Genomic DNA, 20,088 nt, shown 5'->3' on the forward strand with positions numbered 1-20,088 from the left:
ACTCTTCTAGATACAATTATATAGTAAATATACTCAGCATTCCTAGTGATATTAAACAGTCCTGGCACCCAATTGTAACCAGATTGAGAGACAAACAGAAGCCATTTCTCCAAACAACCTGTTTGTTTATTGTCCTGGATACCAACATCGTTAATCCAGCCAAAATTGGTGCTCTAACAAGGAGCAAAACATTATCAAGGGGCAACTAGCAAGCCCACGTCGAAATAAAAATCCAAAAAGAAAAACGTCCAGCCCACATGAATGTGTGAAACAGAATTCTACCTTTATGAAGGTCCTCAAACAGGCTAAACAGGATCTTGACCTAACAATAGGTATTTTTTAAATGTTACTCCCCCTCTCTAACCTACCCCTACATAATGCTCCCCCTCTCTAACCTACCTCTAAATAATGCTCCCCCATCTAACCTACCTCTAAATAATGCTCCCCCTATCTAACCTACCTCTAAATAATGCTCCCCCTATCTAACCTACCTCTAAATAATGCTCCCCCTATCTAACCTACCTCTAAATAATGCACCCCCTATCTAACCTACCTCTAAATAATGCTCCCCCATCTAACCTACCTCTAAATAATGCTCCCCCTATCTAACCTACCTCTAAATAATGCTCCCCCTATCTAACCTACCTCTAAATAATGCTCCCCCTATCTAACCTACCTCTAAATAATGCACCCCCTATCTAACCTACCTCTAAATAATGCTCCCCATATCTAACCTACCTCTAAATAATGCTCCCCCTATCTAACCTACCTCTACATAATGCTCCCTCTATCTAACCTACCTCTACATAATGCTCCCTCTATCTAACCTACCTCTAAATAATGCTCCCCCTATCCCAGAATATTCTGTTCATTCAACCCTATAATTAAAGAAACACTATAAGGTCAGGAACACAAACATGTATTACTGACCATATGGTGTTAAAACCACCATCTGGTCTTGCCCTCCCTAAATATAGTAAAATCTTACCTTTATTCCAGTCTGCCGCTGCCTCTGAGCCTGATCTGACCTCATCAGAAGTGGTGGTCTGATCCAATCACAATGCTTCCCCATAGGATTGGCTGAGACTGTCAAGGAGGCAGATCCAGCACAAGTCAAACACAGCCCTGGCCAATCAGCACCTCCTCAGAGATATATTGAATCCATGAATCTCTATCAAGTTCAGTGTCTCCATGCAGAGGGTGGAGACACTGAATGTCAGTCACACCGTGCAGCACTGCCCCAGGAAGTACCTCTAGTAGCCATCTGAGGAGTGGCCAGTGGAGGGATCACTAGGCTGTAATGTAAACACTGCATTTTCTCTGAAAAGACAGTGTTTACAGCAAAAAGCCTGAAGGGAATGATTATACTCTCCAGAACAAATTCAATAAGCTGTAGTTGTTCTGGTGACTATAGTGTCCCTTTAACAATTGTGTTTTTTGAGATATAAAAATAAAATGTAGATATCAACACCTCTTTATCCTGTCACTGGCACCTCCATCTTAGTTTGCTGTCAATCATTGTTGTAAGCTCCGCCCATTGACCCGGGCACTCCGCGTACAGAGAAGGGGAGACTGTGCCCTGGCTGTGCTTTGTGTGAACTGGATTATGATGTAATTTTATATAAATTTAAAAGAAATCCGATTATTTCATGTAAGAAAGATTATTACAAGTTATAGATGACTTTCAGTGTTTTACATTCCAGAGAAGTGACCGTTCTCCTTTAAATCAGCAGCTTTGGGTTAAATTGTTTCTAAGAGCGCATTGTGTCTGAATATATCCGATTCAGGAGCGCAGCCATCTTGGGAAACATCCAGATACCCCTCTCCCTCCGATATCTTTTTATTCTCCGATGCATTATAATAGTTTATTATTGTATATGAATAGATAGGATATCTCTGTAAAGACTGCCAATAGTTTAATAAATAACACAATTCCCCGGCAGACATTGTACAAAGCAGCGTTTCACAGCGCCAAATGCTGTGCGACCGTCGCAGGCTGGGTCGACTTTTCTGGTCGCCTAGCGATGACGTGTGATTGATACTGTACACATGTATACACAGCACTTACATATAACATAAAATGGCGGCTTGCGGAGCACTTGTAATAACCCGACCAAAGGAAAAGTAAGTCAATATCTCGATGTAATGACAGAAATGACAATTTAAATGCAGTTTTCCCTCATCTGAACGACTAGATCTTACATAAGCATTGGGTGCGATTATATTGGGTAAAACGCAGTCCTCTCCTCGTAAAATGGAGGAAAACTATAGAAATTCCCCCCCTGACACATTAGCGTGTACACACAGAGCTAGCAGCAATAGGTTAACTTGGATCTATCAGCCGGTATTACCCAGCAGGCATTGCTTTTCGGGGGGGAGAAACCTGCACTTGGTCCTTATGGTTTGTTACAGATAATATTTAAGGGAAGTTGGTGTGAGTGCGAGTTTCCTGTCCGTTAGGACTGATCTATCTCAGGAAGGGACCTTGCGATGACCCAGAGGAGATAAACTGATAAGGTGAGATAACAAATGTGGGGATGAAATGTTTGATGAACTTGTCGTGATCTGGATCTCGAGCCCCCTTGCAGTTTGTCAGTGTCCATCTCCCTCAATGAATGCTCAGCACAGGGGGCAGTAATACATAAATAATCTCTGGTTGGATGGCACAGTCTCTCTTATTCTCTTTGTACATAGTAGAAACAGTGAATATTAGTAGTCTTTATTTCACCATGTTGGCCCCAATAGACAAGCAGACTGGTTTCAGATTTCTTTGATTGTTTTTGTGCAGCCTGAGCCCCCCTGATTTGCATGTTTGGGGTGGTTAATGATTTCTAGATAACTGGATGAAATATTAAACAGATCCAGTGAAGCCCATCCGGCCACTTTGTGGTTTGTGCGCAGACTCTGCTGTTTACCAGGTCGGCCCCTGGAGATAGTGTAACGGATCACCTTCCATTGACGGATGCTCCTAGTGCGACACCACAACCACCGCAGACTCCACAACCGCCGTAGCTTAAATGGAGCCGCGCCGTCTTCCTTCCACCCTGAATGAACCTCCAGCATCCAGGACCGTGTGGGAAAGACCTCTCCTCCAAGGAGAGCGTAACAGGAACAAGAACAAGTGATTAAAGCTCAGGGGAGTATGCAGCGCATAGCAATCCCCAGTGTGATACAGCAGTTCCCTCCAATAACGAGACAAGGCTACGTATTGAGGGTCAGAAGAGGTCACTCCTTTAATTACACACACTCTGCTTTTATGCAATTCTCCCCTGCAAGGGAGACGCCCACATGCAATTAAACATTACCCAACCATACAATGGTTACCTCCCACAGATTCCCTCCCCTTAGCCTGAGAGGTAACACAATTATAACATACAATTTAAACATACATTTTTATAAATTTCTATAACTCCAAAACTATGCATGCGATATTAATAAAAACCACATATTAATAATCAGCATACTTTACTTACACACATATCAGCTAATTCCATCCAGGGGTTAAAGAGTTAGCTGGAAGTCCTTTATGACCGACCACAAGCACATTTTCCTGCCCAAAACAGTTCCACAGATTCAGGCTGTGCGGTCAGTCTATTTCTGCCCTGAAAAGTTACAAAGTCCCATCCGAAGGCGGCGTTCGCCGAAGTGTCGAAGTGAAACCGGGGTTGTGTTTCCGTGGTGTTCTATTGTCTACCAGAGGTCTGATTTACACCCAGAAATGACAAAGTCCCGTTCGAACGTGGGTTTGAATCTTCGAACGGGACTTAGTCTCCAGCCGCAGTGTCGAAGGGTAGGGGAAGGTACAGCTCACCGCGTTCGACTGGATTAAAATGGCCGCCGCCACGTGTTCGACTGTAACAGGAGTAGTCCCAGAAGATTGGAAGTTAGCGAATGTTGTCCCCATTCACAAGAAAGGGAATAGGGAGGAGTCGGGCAACTATAGGCCAGTAAGCCTTACTTCAGTAGTGGGGAAAGTGATGGAAACCATGTTAAAGGATAGAATTGTTGAACATCTAAAAACACATGACTTTCAAGATCAGAGACAACATGGGTTTACTTCAGGGAGATCATGCCAAACTAATCTTATTGATTTTTTTGATTGGGTGACTAAAATTATAGATCAGGGTGGTGCAGTAGACATTGCTTACCTAGATTTCAGTAAGGCTTTTGACACTGTTGCACATAGAAGGCTTATCAATAAACTACAATCTTTGAGTTTGGATTCCAATATTGTTGAATGGGTAAGGCAGTGGCTGAGTGACAGGCAACAGAGGGTTGTAGTCAATGGAGTATATTCGAAGCTTGGTGTTAAGGTTACCCTCAGTCTTGCTGAGAGCTGGACCGCTTAGCTAGTCTGGATTCCTATTGCTGAAGAGAGGAGAAGCTGCTTTCCTTAGTATTCCATACGAGTCCTGAAAATGTAGAATAATCCCACTAGCTACAGTACAGCTAGGATACCCTTCTGCCCACAAAACAAGTCAAGGCTGCGATTTGAAGGTCAAACTGAGAGCTGGAACACCCAGCCTGCTTTTTATTACAGTTAGACACAGAAAGAACACACCCAGGGGGAGGCATAAAATCACCAATCATATACATGGTACAACCCCCATGTTCCCTCCCCTCAGATAAACAGTTAACATTAAAATTACCACATACAGTATTTTACCCAAGTTTCAGATGTACCCCAAAAATAGGGGGTACAGCTTTAAATCCGGTATCCCCAGATAGTCCTAGTTCAGGGGAACCACATATTCAAAATGCAGCCCATTCGGTTAAAGGGTTTCGGGAGTTATGGCTCTTTGAAGTTTTGACCGACCGCACAGCTTTTCTGGACGAAATTAGTTCCACAAGTTTTGGCCTTGCGGTCGGTCTCCATTCGCACGTTAAAACTCCACGAAACCCTTGCCATCCACAGTTATCCCGGGGTTCGCTATAATGCCCATGTGAAATGTAGTCTTTCTACCGAACGGCTGGTCATTCGGTAGGTCCAGCACGAAGTTACGTTATCCTGGAGGTCTCAGCGGTGTTCACCTGTTTGCGTCTCCGTTTTTAGTTCCAGACGATTGCTGGCAAACACCGCTGTTCGTGCGTAAGATGGCCGCGAACACGTGCAAAGTCCCGAAATGGCGGCCACCTATACTTTACACAAAGGATTCGTGCTGAACCATGCGAACGGCTGGAATCAAGCTGGGAGGTAAAATATCCATTAATCACACACCAAGGTGGTCCGGTGTTCGGTACTTTGTGTCCATTCGTGGGTTTTGGACACAAAACCATGCTTGAAACCAGATCTTTGGTTGTGACAAAAAGGGGAAAAAAAGAGATAAAAGTAATGGGGAAATTGTCAGTTGCAGGGTCTGTAACACTTGGGCTTGTCACCAGTGGGGTACCTCAGGGATCTGTACTTGGACCCATTCTCTTTAATATTTTTATTAGTGATATTGCAGAAGGTCTTGATGGTAAGGTGTGTCTTTTTGCGGATGATACTAAGATATGTAACAGGGTTGATGTTCCAGGAGGGATAAGCCAAATGGCAAATGATTTTGATAAACTAGAAAAATGGTCAGAGTTGTGGCAACTGACATTTAATGTGGATAAGTGAAAGATAATGCATCTTGGACGTAAAAACCCAAGGGCAGAGTACAGAATATTTGATAGAGTCCTAACCTCAACATCTGAGGAAAGGGATTTAGGGGTGATTATTTCTGATGACTTAAAGGTAGGCAGACAATGTAATAGAGCAGCAGGAAATGCTAGCAGAATGCTTGGTTGTATAGGGAGAGGTATTAGCAGTAGAAAGAGGGAAGTGCTCATGCCATTGTACAGAACACTGGTGAGACCTCACTTGGAGTATTGTACTCAGTACTGGAGACCGTATCTTCAGAAGGATATTGATACCTTAGAGAGAGTTCAAAGAAGGGCTACTAAACTGGTTCATGGATTGCAGGATAAAACTTACCAGGAAAGGTTAAAGGATCTTAACATGTATAGCATGGAGGAAAGACGAGACAGGGGGGATATGATAGAAACATTTAAATACATAAAGGGAATCAACACAGTAAAGGAGGAGACTATATTTAAAAGAAGAAAAACTACCACAACAAGAGGACATAGTCTTAAATTAGAGGGACAAAGGTTTAAAAATAATATCAGGAAGTATTACTTTACTGAGAGGGTAGTGGATGCATGGAATAGCCTTCCAGCTGAAGTGGTAGAGGTTAACACAGTGAGGGAGTTTAAGCATGCGTGGGATAGGCATAAGGCTATCCTAACTATAAGATAAGGCCAGGGACTAATGAAAGTATTTAGAAAATTGGGCAGACTAGATGGGCCGAATGGTTCTTATCTGCCGTCACATTCTATGTTTCTAATGGCGGCCACTTCGACGGCTTCGGCACTTCGACTGCTTCCGAAGTGCCAGTTTAAAAGTTGGAACACTGCTCCCAAGTATTTAAAGGGCCAGGAACAGCATACAAACATCCATTGGGCCTAAATACAAGTCTCAAAGGGCAATACCTTCCAGGGCCATAGTCGCAGGGCAGGAGGCTAGCAATAAGTCCTCTCCAATGCCCAGTGGCAAATTTTATATTCTTAGTGCATTAGTAAATGTAAGCCTTTAAATAAAAACATAAACTGACACATACATTTCTCAAGGTGTCAGGGCTTTTGTAATATAAAACAGGATATTAGTTGGAGAGAATGTAAAAATCGTGAAAACATTAGAAGCACAACTGATTCAAGGTTAAAGAGACATCCCTTTGAGACAAATGTCTCATTCAAAACTTTCAGCCTTGAATGAGACATTTGCAAGAAATAGGCAGGTTCATTTTTTCCACATTTACCTGCTTTCCACACTAACTCCAGGAGGGACACTGATCTAACCAATCAGTGTGCTATCCCTAGGAATACTCAGAAGTGCATTGGGCATTTCTGATATATTTACACATGTGCAGTTGGAAGATCTCTTCCCCTTGTCGGGTCCGGACAGGGGGAGAAGAGAGAAAGTCTGATTAGTATGATCATGCAGAGCAGGCTCCTTGAGTCGGGTTTCTCTCTCCTATGCTCCTTATTAATGCCCTGTTTCTATCATGCATGGACTGCTCTAAAACTGAGAGGGGCTGAAGAAGCTAACCCTAGCTCAGAGGCATGCCGGTATAGATGCGGTATGCAGGGGCGAGAGCGCGACCAGACACTTGAGGATTCTAGGAGACGATAAGGTATAGAAGTAATCCACAGCAGTATAGATGCAGTATGCAGCGGAGAGAGCGCGACCAGACACCTGAGGATTCTAGGAGACAATAAGGTATTGAAGTAATCCACAGCAGTATAGATGCAGTATGCAGCGGAGAGAGGGCGACCAGACACGTGAGGATTCTAGGAGACAATAAGGTATTGAAGTAATCCACAGCAGTATAGATGCAGTATGCAGCGGAGAGAGGGCGACCAGACACGTGAGGATTCTAGGAGACAATAAGGTATTGAAGTAATCCACAGCAGTATAGATGCAGTATGCAGCGGAGAGAGGGCGACCAGACACCTGAGGATTCTAGGAAACGATAAGATATTGAAGTAATCCACAGCAGTATAGATGCAGTATGCAGCGGAGAGAGGGCGACCAGACACCTGAGGATTCTAGGAGACAATAAGGTATTGAAGTAATCCACAGCAGTATAGATGCAGTATGCAGCGGAGAGAGGGCGACCAGACACCTGAGGATTCTAGGAAACGATAAGATATTGAAGTAATCCACAGCAGTATAGATGCAGTATGCAGCGGAGAGAGGGCGACCAGACACCTGAGGATTCTAGGAAACGATAAGGTATTGAAGTAATCCACAGCAGTATAGATGCAGTATGCAGCGGAGAGAGGGCGACCAGACACCTGAGGATTCTAGGAAACGATAAGGTATTGAAGTAATCCACAGCAGTATAGATGCAGTATGCAGCGGAGAGAGGGAGACCAGACACCTGAGGATTCTAGGAGACAATAAGGTATTGAAGTAATCCACAGCAGTATAGATGCGGTATGCAGCGGAGAGAGGGCGACCAGACACCTGAGGATTCTAGGAAACGATAAGGTATTGAAGTAATCCACAGCAGTATAGATGCAGTATGCAGCGGAGAGAGGGCGACCAGACACCTGAGGATTCTAGGAGACAATAAGGTACTGAAGTAATCCACAGCAGTATAGATGCAGTATGCAGCGGAGAGAGGGCGACCAGACACCTGAGGATTCTAGGAAACGATAAGGTATTGAAGTAATCCACAGCAGTATAGATGCAGTATGCAGAGGAGAGAGGGAGACCAGACACCTGAGGATTCTAGGAGACAATAAGGTATTGAAGTAATCCACAGCAGTATAGATGCAGTATGCAGCGGAGAGAGGGCGACCAGACACCTGAGGATTCTAGGAGACAATAAGGTATTGAAGTAATCCACAGCAGTATAGAGGCAGTATGCAGCGGAGAGAGGGCGACCAGACACCTGAGGATTCTAGGAGACAATAAGGTATTGAAGTAATCCACAGCAGTATAGATGCGGTATGCAGCGGAGAGAGGGCGACCAGACACCTGAGGATTCTAGGAGACAATAAGGTATTGAAGTAATCCACAGCAGTATAGATGCAGTATGCAGCGGAGAGAGGGCGACCAGACACCTGAGGATTCTAGGAGACAATAAGGTATTGAAGTAATCCACAGCAGTATAGATGCAGTATGCAGCGGAGAGAGGGCGACCAGACACCTGAGGATTCTAGGAGACAATAAGGTATTGAAGTAATCCACAGCAGTATAGATGCAGTATGCAGAGGAGAGAGGGCGACCAGACACCTGAGGATTCTAGGAGACAATAAGGTATTGAAGTAATCCACAGCAGTATAGATGCAGTATGCAGCGGAGAGAGGGCGACCAGACACCTGAGGATTCTAGGAGACAATAAGGTATTGAAGTAATCCACAGCAGTATAGATGCAGTATGCAGCGGAGAGAGGGCGACCAGACACCTGAGGATTCTAGGAAACGATAAGGTATTGAAGTAATCCACAGCAGTATAGATGCAGTATGCAGCGGAGAGAGGGCGACCAGACACCTGAGGATTCTAGGAAACGATAAGGTATTGAAGTAATCCACAGCAGTATAGATGCGATGTAAGTGAGAAGAACGCTGCAGAGCAGATAATCTGAGAATGGACAAAAGCTTAAAGAAACTCAGTAGTTTACCCTTCGGCAAATCCCTACTCCAGTTTTAAAATAGTTTTTGCTCACTTGTGCCATTAAGAGAGAACCCATATCCTTGCAGATCAGACTGATCCCACCTATAAGGGCAGTCAAGAACCAAAATACAGTTCTTTGGGCCTCGTCAGTGAGGTGTAGTAGATACCCCTCTAGGAGTCCACGTCTGGATTACCGTTTAACTTAATTCAAGTTGATGCATGGCAACAAAACCTGAGAATATGAGTCTGAATCTCATGTACAGGAAGGCCATGTTTTCATCATATTAATTGTCAGGACATGGAAATGCTGCCCTGTGGTATGTAGACTTTATATGCTGCAGGATTCCTGATTTGTCTGATTTGCTGCAGGATTCCTGATTTACTACCTGCAGCGTATGATTTCTACATACTGCAGAGTGCTCATTCTACGCGTGACAAATATCCTGGAGACGTGGAGGATATGGTCGTGGCAGATAAGAACCATTCGGCCCAATTTTCTAAATACTTTCATTAGTTCCTGGCCTTATCTTATAGTTAGGATAGCCTTATGCCTATCCCACGCATGCTTAAACTCCTTTACTGTGTTAACCTCTACCACTTCAGCTGGAAGGCTATTCCATGCATCCACTACCCTCTCAGTAAAGTAATACTTAATGATATTATTTTTAAACCTTTGCCCCTCTAATTTAAGACCATGTCCTCTTATTGTGGTAGTTTTTCTTACTATAATGCTTCTCGCCAACACACTCTGAGATTGTATCTGGGTTCATGTTTATTTTTTTTCACAATCCATTCACTCCAATTAACACGTTATATTAACCGTCCTGTGCCGGCATCGTCTCTTTATTACAATTGCAGCTTATCTCCAATGTACAATGGGGGACATGTATCATGATGTTGCTGACACATTTACAGATAATATTCAGATTTTGGTGCTAATATATTAAATCTGGTTTTCATCTGTTGCGTGTTTTACAGCCTGTCAACTGATGAATATACGCCTTTTATTAATTTTTTTTAGCTACTGTAATTTCAAATCAGTCAGGAATCCTGCAGCATATAATCTCAGTATAACTAACTGTAACCTAACCTACACAGTGCATCTAACGTGTGTGGGAGCCTGGAGTGTCCCTTTAATAATATAAACTCACCCAGTATAACTATAACCTAACCTACACAGTGCATCTAACGTGTGTGGGAGCCTGGAGTATCCCTTTAATAATATAAACCCACCTAGTATAACTAACTGTAACCTAACCTACACAGTGCACCTAACGTGTGTGGAAGCCTGGAGTGTCCCTTTAACAATATAAACCCACCCAGTATAACTAACTATAACCTAACCTACACAGTGCATCTAACGTGTGTGGGAGCCTGGAGTATCCCTTTAATAATATAAACCCACCCAGTATAATTATAACCTAACCTACACAGTGCATCTAACGTGTGTGGGAGCCTGGAGTATCCCTTTAATAATATAAACCCACCCAGTATAACTAACTGTAACCTAACCTACACAGTGCACCTAACGTGTGGGGGAGCCTGGAGTATCCCTTTAATAATATAAACCCACCCAGTATAACTAACTGTAACCTAACCTACACAGTGCACCTAACGTGTGGGGGAGCCTGGAGTGTCCCTTTAATAATATAAACCCACCCAGTATAACTAACTGTAACCTAACCTACACAGTGCACCTAACGTGTGTGGGAGCCTGGAGTGTCCCTTTAATAATATAAACCCACCCAGTATAACTAACTCTAACCTAAGCTACACAGTGCATCTAACGTGTGTGGGAGCCTGGAGTGTCTCTTTAATAATATAAACCCACCCAGTATAACTAACTGTAACCCAACCTACACAGTGCACCTAACGTTTGTGGGAGCCTGGAGTGTCCCTTTAATAATATAAACCCACCCAGTATAACTGTAACCTAACCTACACAGTGCACTTAACGTGTGTGGGGGCCTGGAGTGTCCCTTTAATAATATAAACCCACCCAGTATAACTAACTGTAGCCTAACCTACACAGTGTATCTAACGTGTGTGGGAGCCCGGAGTGTCCCTTTAATACTATAAACCCACCCAGTATAACTAACTGTAACCTAACCTACACAGTGCATCTAACGTGTGTGGGAGCCTGGAGTGTCCCTTTAATAATATAAACCCACCTAGTCTAACTAACTGTAACCTAACCTACACAGTGCACCTAACGTGTTTGGGAGCCTGGAGTGTCCCTTTAATAATATAAACCCACCCAGTATAACTATAACCTAACCTACACAGTGCATCTAACGTGTGTGGGAGCCTGGAGTGTCTCTTTAATAATATAAACCCACCCAGTATAACTAACTGTAACCCAACCTACACAGTGCACCTAACGTTTGTGGGAGCCTGGAGTGTCCCTTTAATAATATAAACCCACCCAGTATAACTGTAACCTAACCTACACAGTGCACTTAACGTGTGTGGGGGCCTGGAGTGTCCCTTTAATAATATAAACCCACCCAGTATAACTAACTGTAGCCTAACCTACACAGTGTATCTAACGTGTGTGGGAGCCTGGAGTGTCCCTTTAATACTATAAACCCACCCAGTATAACTAACTGTAACCTAACCTACACAGTGCATCTAACGTGTGTGGGAGCCTGGAGTGTCCCTTTAATAATATAAACCCACCTAGTCTAACTAACTGTAACCTAACCTACACAGTGCACCTAACGTGTTTGGGAGCCTGGAGTGTCTCTTTAATAATATAAACCCACCCAGTATAACTATAACCTAACCTACACAGTGCATCTAACGTGTGTGGGAGCCTGGAGTGTTCCTTTAATAATATAAACCCACCTAGTCTAACTAACTGTAACCTAACCTACACAGTGCACCTAACGTGTTTGGGAGCCTGGAGTGTCCCTTTAATAATATAAACCCACCCAGTATAACTATAACCTAACCTACACAGTGCATCTAACGTGTGTGGGAGCCTGGAGTGTTCCTTTAATAATATAAACCCACCCAGTATAACTAACTGTAACCTCACCTACACAGTGCACCTAACGTGTGTGGGAGCCTGGAGTGTCCCTTTAATAATATAAACCCACCCGGTATAACTAACTGTAACCTAACCTACACAGTGCATCTAACGTGTGTGGGAGCCTGGAGTGTCCCTTTAATAATATAAACCCACCCAGTATAACTAACTGTAACCTAACATACACAGTGAACCTAACGTTTGTGGGAGCCTGGAGTGTACCTTTAATAATATAAACCCACCCAGTATAACTGTAACCTAACCTACACGGTGCATCTAACGTGTGTGGGAGCCTGGAGTGTCCCTTTAATAATATAAACCCACCCAGTATAACTAACTGTAACCTAACCTACACAGTGCACCTAACGTGTGTGGGAGCCTGGAGTGTCCCTTTAATAATATAAACCCACCCAGTATAACTAACTGTAACCTAACCTACGCAGTGCACCTAACGTTTGTGGGAGCCTGGAGTGTACCTTTAATAATATAAACCCACCCAGTATAACTAACTGTAACCTAACCTACACAGTGCATTTAACGTGTGTGGGAGCCTGGAGTGTCCCTTTAATAATATAAACCCACCCAGTATAACTAACTGTAACCTAACCTACACAGTGCATCTAACGTGTGTGGGAGCCTGGAGTGTCCCTTTAATAATATAAACCCACCCAGTATAACTGTAACCTAACCTACACAGTGCATCTAACGTGTGTGGGAGCCTGGAGTGTCCCTTTAATAATATAAACCCACCCAGTATAACTGTAACCTAACCTACACAGTTCACCTAACGTGTTTGGGAGCCTGGAGTGTCCCTTTAATAATATAAACCCACCCAGTATAACTATAACCTAACCTACACAGTACATCTAACGTGTGTGGGAGCCTGGAGTGTTCCTTTAATAATATAATCCCACCCAGTATAACTAACTGTAACCTAACCTACACAGTGCATCTAACGTGTGTGGGAGCCTCGAGTGTCCATTTAATAATATAAACCCACCCAGTATAACTAACTGTAACCTAACCTACACAGTGCACCTAACGTGTGTGGGAGCCTGGAGTGTCCCTTTAATAATATAAACCCACCCAGTATAACTAACTGTAACCTAACCTACAAAGTGCATCTAACGTGTGTGGGAGCCTGGAGTGTCCCTTTAATAATATAAACCCACCCAGTATAACTGTAACCTAACCTACACAGTGCATCTAACGTGTGTGGGAGCCTGGAGTGTCCCTTTAATAATATAAACCCACCCTATATAACTAACTGTAACCTAACCTACACAGTGCATCTAACGTTTGTGGGAGCCTGGAGTGTACCTTTAATAATATAAACCCACCCAGTATAACTGTAACCTAACCTACACGGTGCATCTAACGTGTGTGGGAGCCTGGAGTATCCCTTTAATAATATAAACCCACCCAGTATAACTAACTGTAACCTAACCTACACAGTGCATTTAACGGGTGTGGGAGTCTGGAGTGTCCATTTAATAATATAAACCCACCCAGTATAACTGTAACCTAACCTACACAGTGCACCAAACGTGTGTGGGAGCCTGGAGTGTCCCTTTAATAATATAAACCCACCCAGTATAACTATAACCTAATCTACACAGTGCATCTAACGTGTGTGGGAGCCTGGAGTGTCCCTTTAATACTACAAACCCACCCAGTATAACTAACTGTAACCTAACCTACACAGTGCATCTAACGTGTGTGGGAGCCTGGAGTGTCCCTTTAATAATATAAACCTACCTAGTCTAACTAACTGTAACCTAACCTACACAGTACACCTAACGTGTTTGGGAGCCTGGAGTGTCCCTTTAATCATATAAACCCACCCAGTATAACTAACTGTAACCTAACCTACAAAGTGCACCTAACGTTTGTGGGAGCCTGGAGTGTCCCTTTAATAATATAAACCCATCCAGTATAACTAACTGTAACCTCACCTACACAGTGCACCTAACGTGTGTGGGAGCCTGGAGTGTTCCTTTATTAATATAAACCCACCCAGTATAACTAACTGTAACCTAACCTACACAGTACACCTAACGTGTTTGGGAGCCTGGAGTGTCCCTTTAATCATATAAACCCACCCAGTATAACTATAACCTAACCTACACAGTGCATCTAATGTGTGTGGGAGCCTGGAGTGTTCCTTTAATAATATAAACCCACCCAGTATAACTAACTGTAACCTAACCTACAAAGTGCACCTAACGTTTGTGGGAGCCTGGAGTGTCCCTTTAATAATATAAACCCATCCAGTATAACTAACTGTAACCTCACCTACACAGTGCACCTAACGTGTGTGGGAGCCTGGAGTGTTCCTTTATTAATATAAACCCACCCAGTATAACTAACTGTAACCTAACCTACACAGTGCATCTAACGTGTGTGGGAGCCTGGAGTGTCCCTTTAATAATATAAACCCACCTAGTCTAACTAACTGTAACCTAACCTACACAGTGCACCTAACATGTTTGGGAGCCTGGAGTGTTCCTTTAATAATATAAACCCACACAGTATAACTAACTGTAACCTAACCTAAACAGTGCATCTAACGTGTGTGGGAGCCTGGAGTGTCCCTTTAATAATATAAACCCACCCAGTATAACTGACTGTAACCTAACCTACACAGTGCATCTAATGTGTGTGAGAGCCTGGAGTGTCCCTTTAATAATATAAACCCACCCAGTATAACTAACTGTAACCTAACCTACACAGTGCATCTAACGTGTGTGGGAGCCTGGAGTGTCCCTTTAATAATATAAACCCACCCAGTATAACTAATTGTAACCTAACCAACACAGTGCACCTAACGTGTGTGGGACCCTGGAGTGTCCCTTTATTAATATAAAACCCATCCGGGATAACTAACTGTAACGTAATCTACACAGTGCATCTAACGTGTGTGGGAGCCTGGAGTGTCCCTTTAGTAATATAAACCCACCCAGTGGGTAACCTAACCTACACAATGCACCTAACGTGTGTGGGAGCCTGGAGTGTCCCTTGAATAATATAAACCCACCCAGTATAACTAACTGTAACCTAACCTACACAGTGCACCTAACGTGTGGGGGAGCCTGGAGTGTCCCTTTAATAATATAAACCCACCCAGTATAACTAACTGTAACCTAACCTACACAGTGCACCTAACGTGTGTGGGAGCCTGGAGTGTCCATTTAATAATATAAACCCACCCAGTATAACTGTAACCTAACCTACACAGTGCACTTAACGTGTGTGGGAGCCTGGAGTGTCCCTTTATTAATATAAACCCACCCAGTATAACTAACTCTAACCTAAGCTACACAGTCCATCTAACGTGTGTGGGAGCCTGGAGTGTCTCTTTAATAATATAAACCCACCCAGTATAACTAACTGTAACCCAACCTACACAGTGCACCTAACGTTTGTGGGAGCCTGGAGTGTCCCTTTAATAATATAAACCCACCCAGTATAACTGTAACCTAACCTACACAGTGCACTTAACGTGTGTGGGGGCCTGGAGTGTCCCTTTAATAATATAAACCCACCCAGTATAACTAACTGTAGCCTAACCTACACAGTGTATCTAACGTGTGTGGGAGCCTGGAGTGTCCCTTTAATACTATAAACCCACCCAGTATAACTAACTGTAACCTAACCTACACAGTGCATCTAACGTGTGTGGGAGCCTGGAGTGTCCCTTTAATAATATAAACCCACCTAGTCTAACTAACTGTAACCTAACCTACACAGTGCACCTAACGTGTTTGGGAGCCTGGAGTGTCCCTTTAATAATATAAACCCACCCAGTATAACTATAACCTAACCTACACAGTGCATCTAACGTGTGTGGGAGCCTGGAGTGTTCCTTTAATAATATAAACCCACCTAGTCTAACTAACTGTAACCTAACCTACACAGTGCACCTAACGTGTTTGGGAGCCTGGAGTGTCCCTTTAATAATATAAACCCACCCAGTATAACTATAACCTAACCTACACAGTGCATCTAACGTGTGTGGGAGCCTGGAGTGTTCCTTTAATAATATAAACCCACCCAGTATAACTAACTGTAACCTCACCTACACAGTGCACCTAACGTGTGTGGGAGCCTGGAGTGCCCCTTTAATAATATAAACCCACCCGGTATAACTAACTGTAACCTAACCTACACAGTGCATCTAACGTGTGTGGGAGCCTGGAGTGTCCCTTTAATAATATAAACCCACCCAGTATAACTGTAGCCTAACCTACACAGTTCATCTAACGTGTGTGGGAGCCTGGAGTGTCCCTTTAATAATATAAACCCACCCAGTATAACGAACTGTAACCTAATCTGCACAGTGCACCTAACGTGTGTGAGAGCCTGGAGTGTCCCTTTAATAATATAAACCCACCTAGTATAACTAACTGTAACCTAACCTACACATTGCACCTAACGTTTGTGGGAGCCTGGAGTGTCCCTTTAATAATATAAACCCACCCAGTATAACTAACTGTAACCTAACATACACAGTGAACCTAACGTTTGTGGGAGCCTGGAGTGTACCTTTAATAATATAAACCCACCCAGTATAACTGTAACCTAACCTACACGGTGCATCTAACGTGTGTGGGAGCCTGGCGTGTCCCTTTAATAATATAAACCCACCCAGTATAACTAACTGTAACCTAACCTACACAGTGCACCTAACGTGTGTGGGAGCCTGGAGTGTCCCTTTAATAATATAAACCCACCCAGTATAACTAACTGTAACCTAACCTACGCAGTGCACCTAACGTTTGTGGGAGCCTGGAGTGTACCTTTAATAATATAAACCCACCCAGTATAACTGTAACCTAACCTACACGGTGCATCTAACGTGTGTGGGAGCCTGGAGTGTCCCTTTAATAATATAAACCCACCCAGTATAACTAACTGTAACCTAACCTACACAGTGCATTTAACGTGTGTGGGAGCCTGGAGTGTCCCTTTAATAATATAAACCCACCCAGTATAACTAACTGTAACCTAACCTACACAGTGCATCTAACGTGTGTGGGAGCCTGGAGTGTCCCTTTAATAATATAAACCCACCCAGTATAACTGTAACCTAACCTACACAGTGCATCTAACGTGTGTGGGAGCCTGGAGTGTCCCTTTAATAATATAAACCCACCCAGTATAACTATAACCTAACCTACACAGTGCATCTAACGTGTGTGGGAGCCTGGAGTGTTCCTTTAATAATATAATCCCACCCAGTATAACTAACTGTAACCTAACCTACAAAGTGCATCTAACGTGTGTGGGAGCCTGGAGTGTCCCTTTAATAATATAAACCCACCCAGTATAACTGTAACCTAACCTACACAGTGCATCTAACGTGTGTGGGAGCCTGGAGTGTCCCTTTAATAATATAAACCCACCCAGTATAACTAACTGTAACCTAACCTACACAGTGCACCTAACGTGTGTGGGAGCCTGGAGTGTCCCTTTAATAATATAAACCCACCCAGTATAACTAACTGTAACCTAACCTACGCAGTGCACCTAACGTTTGTGGGAGCCTGGAGTGTACCTTTAATAATATAAACCCACCCAGTATAACTGTAACCTAACCTACACGGTGCATCTAACGTGTGTGGGAGCCTGGAGTGTCCCTTTAATAATATAAACCCACCCAGTATAACTAACTGTAACCTAACCTACACAGTGCATTTAACGTGTGTGGGAGCCTGGAGTGTCCCTTTAATAATATAAACCCACCCAGTATAACTAACTGTAACCTAACCTACACAGTGCATCTAACGTGTGTGGGAGCCTGGAGTGTCCCTTTAATAATATAAACCCACCCAGTATAACTGTAACCTAACCTACACAGTGCATCTAACGTGTGTGGGAGCCTGGAGTGTCCCTTTAATAATATAAACCCACCCAGTATAACTGTAACCTAACCTACACAGTTCACCTAACGTGTTTGGGAGCCTGGAGTGTCCCTTTAATAATATAAACCCACCCAGTATAACTATAACCTAACCTACACAGTGCATCTAACGTGTGTGGGAGCCTGGAGTGTTCCTTTAATAATATAATCCCACCCAGTATAACTAACTGTAACCTAACCTACAAAGTGCATCTAACGTGTGTGGGAGCCTGGAGTGTCCCTTTAATAATATAAACCCACCCAGTATAACTGTAACCTAACCTACACAGTGCATCTAACGTGTGTGGGAGCCTGGAGTGTCCCTTTAATAATATAAACCCACCCAATATAACTAACTGTAACCTAACCTACACAGTGCATCTAACGTGTGTGGGAGCCTGGAGTATCCCTTTAATAATATAAACCCACCCAGTATAACTAACTGTAACCTAACCTACACAGTGCATTTAACGGGTGTGGGAGTCTGGAGTGTCCATTTAATAATATAAACCCACCCAGTATAACTGTAACCTAACCTACACAGTGCACCAAACGTGTGTGGGAGCCTGGAGTGTCCCTTTAATAATATAAACCCACCCAGTATAACTAACTGTAACCTAACCTACACAGTTCACCTAACGTGTTTGGGAGCCTGGAGTGTCCCTTTAATAATATAAACCCACCCAGTATAACTATAACCTAACCTACACAGTGCATCTAACGTGTGTGGAAGCCTGGAGTGTCCCTTTAATACTACAAACCCACCCAGTATAACTAACTGTAACCTAACCTACACAGTGCATCTAACGTGTGTGGGAGCCTGGAGTGTCCCTTTAATAATATAAACCTACCTAGTCTAACTAACTGTAACCTAACCTACACAGTGCACCTAACGTGTTTGGGAGCCTGGAGTGTCCCTTTAATCATATAAACCCACCCAGTATAACTATAACCTAACCTACACAGTGCATCTAATGTGTGTGGGAGCCTGGAGTGTTCCTTTAATAATATAAACCCACCCAGTATAACTAACTGTAACCTAACCTACAAAGTGCACCTAACGTTTGTGGGAGCCTGGAGTGTCCCTTTAATAATATAAACCCACCCAGTATAACTAACTGTAACCTAACATACACAGTGAACCTAACGTTTGTGGGAGCCTGGAGTGTACCTTTAATAATATAAACCCACCCAGTATAACTGTAACCTAACCTACACGGTGCATCTAACGTGTGTGGGAGCCTGGAGTGTCCCTTTAATAATATAAACCCACCCAGTATAACTAACTGTAACCTAACCTACACAGTGCACCTAACGTGTGTGGGAGCCTGGAGTGTCCCTTTAATAATATAAACCCACCCAGTATAACTAACTGTAACCTAACCTACGCAGTGCACCTAACGTTTGTGGGAGCCTGGAGTGTACCTTTAATAATATAAACCCACCCAGTATAACTGTAACCTAACCTACACGGTGCATCTAACGTGTGTGGGAGCCTGGAGTGTCCCTTTAATAATATAAACCCACCCAGTATAACTAACTGTAACCTAACCTACACAGTGCATTTAACGTGTGTGGGAGCCTGGAGTGTCCCTTTAATAATATAAACCCACCCAGTATAACTAACTGTAACCTAACCTACACAGTGCATCTAACGTGTGTGGGAGCCTGGAGTGTCCCTTTAATAATATAAACCCACCCAGTATAACTGTAACCTAACCTACACAGTGCATCTAACGTGTGTGGGAGCCTGGAGTGTCCCTTTAATAATATAAACCCACCCAGTATAACTGTAACCTAACCTACACAGTGCACCTAACGTGTGTGGGAGCCTGGAGTGTCCCTTTAATAATATAAACCCAACCCAGTATAACTAACTGTAACCTAACCTACACAGTTCACCTAACGTGTTTGGGAGCCTGGAGTGTCCCTTTAATAATATAAACC

The sequence above is a fragment of the Pelobates fuscus genome, chromosome 2 (genome assembly GCF_036172605.1).
Source record: "Pelobates fuscus isolate aPelFus1 chromosome 2, aPelFus1.pri, whole genome shotgun sequence".
Taxonomy (NCBI): domain Eukaryota; kingdom Metazoa; phylum Chordata; class Amphibia; order Anura; family Pelobatidae; genus Pelobates; species Pelobates fuscus.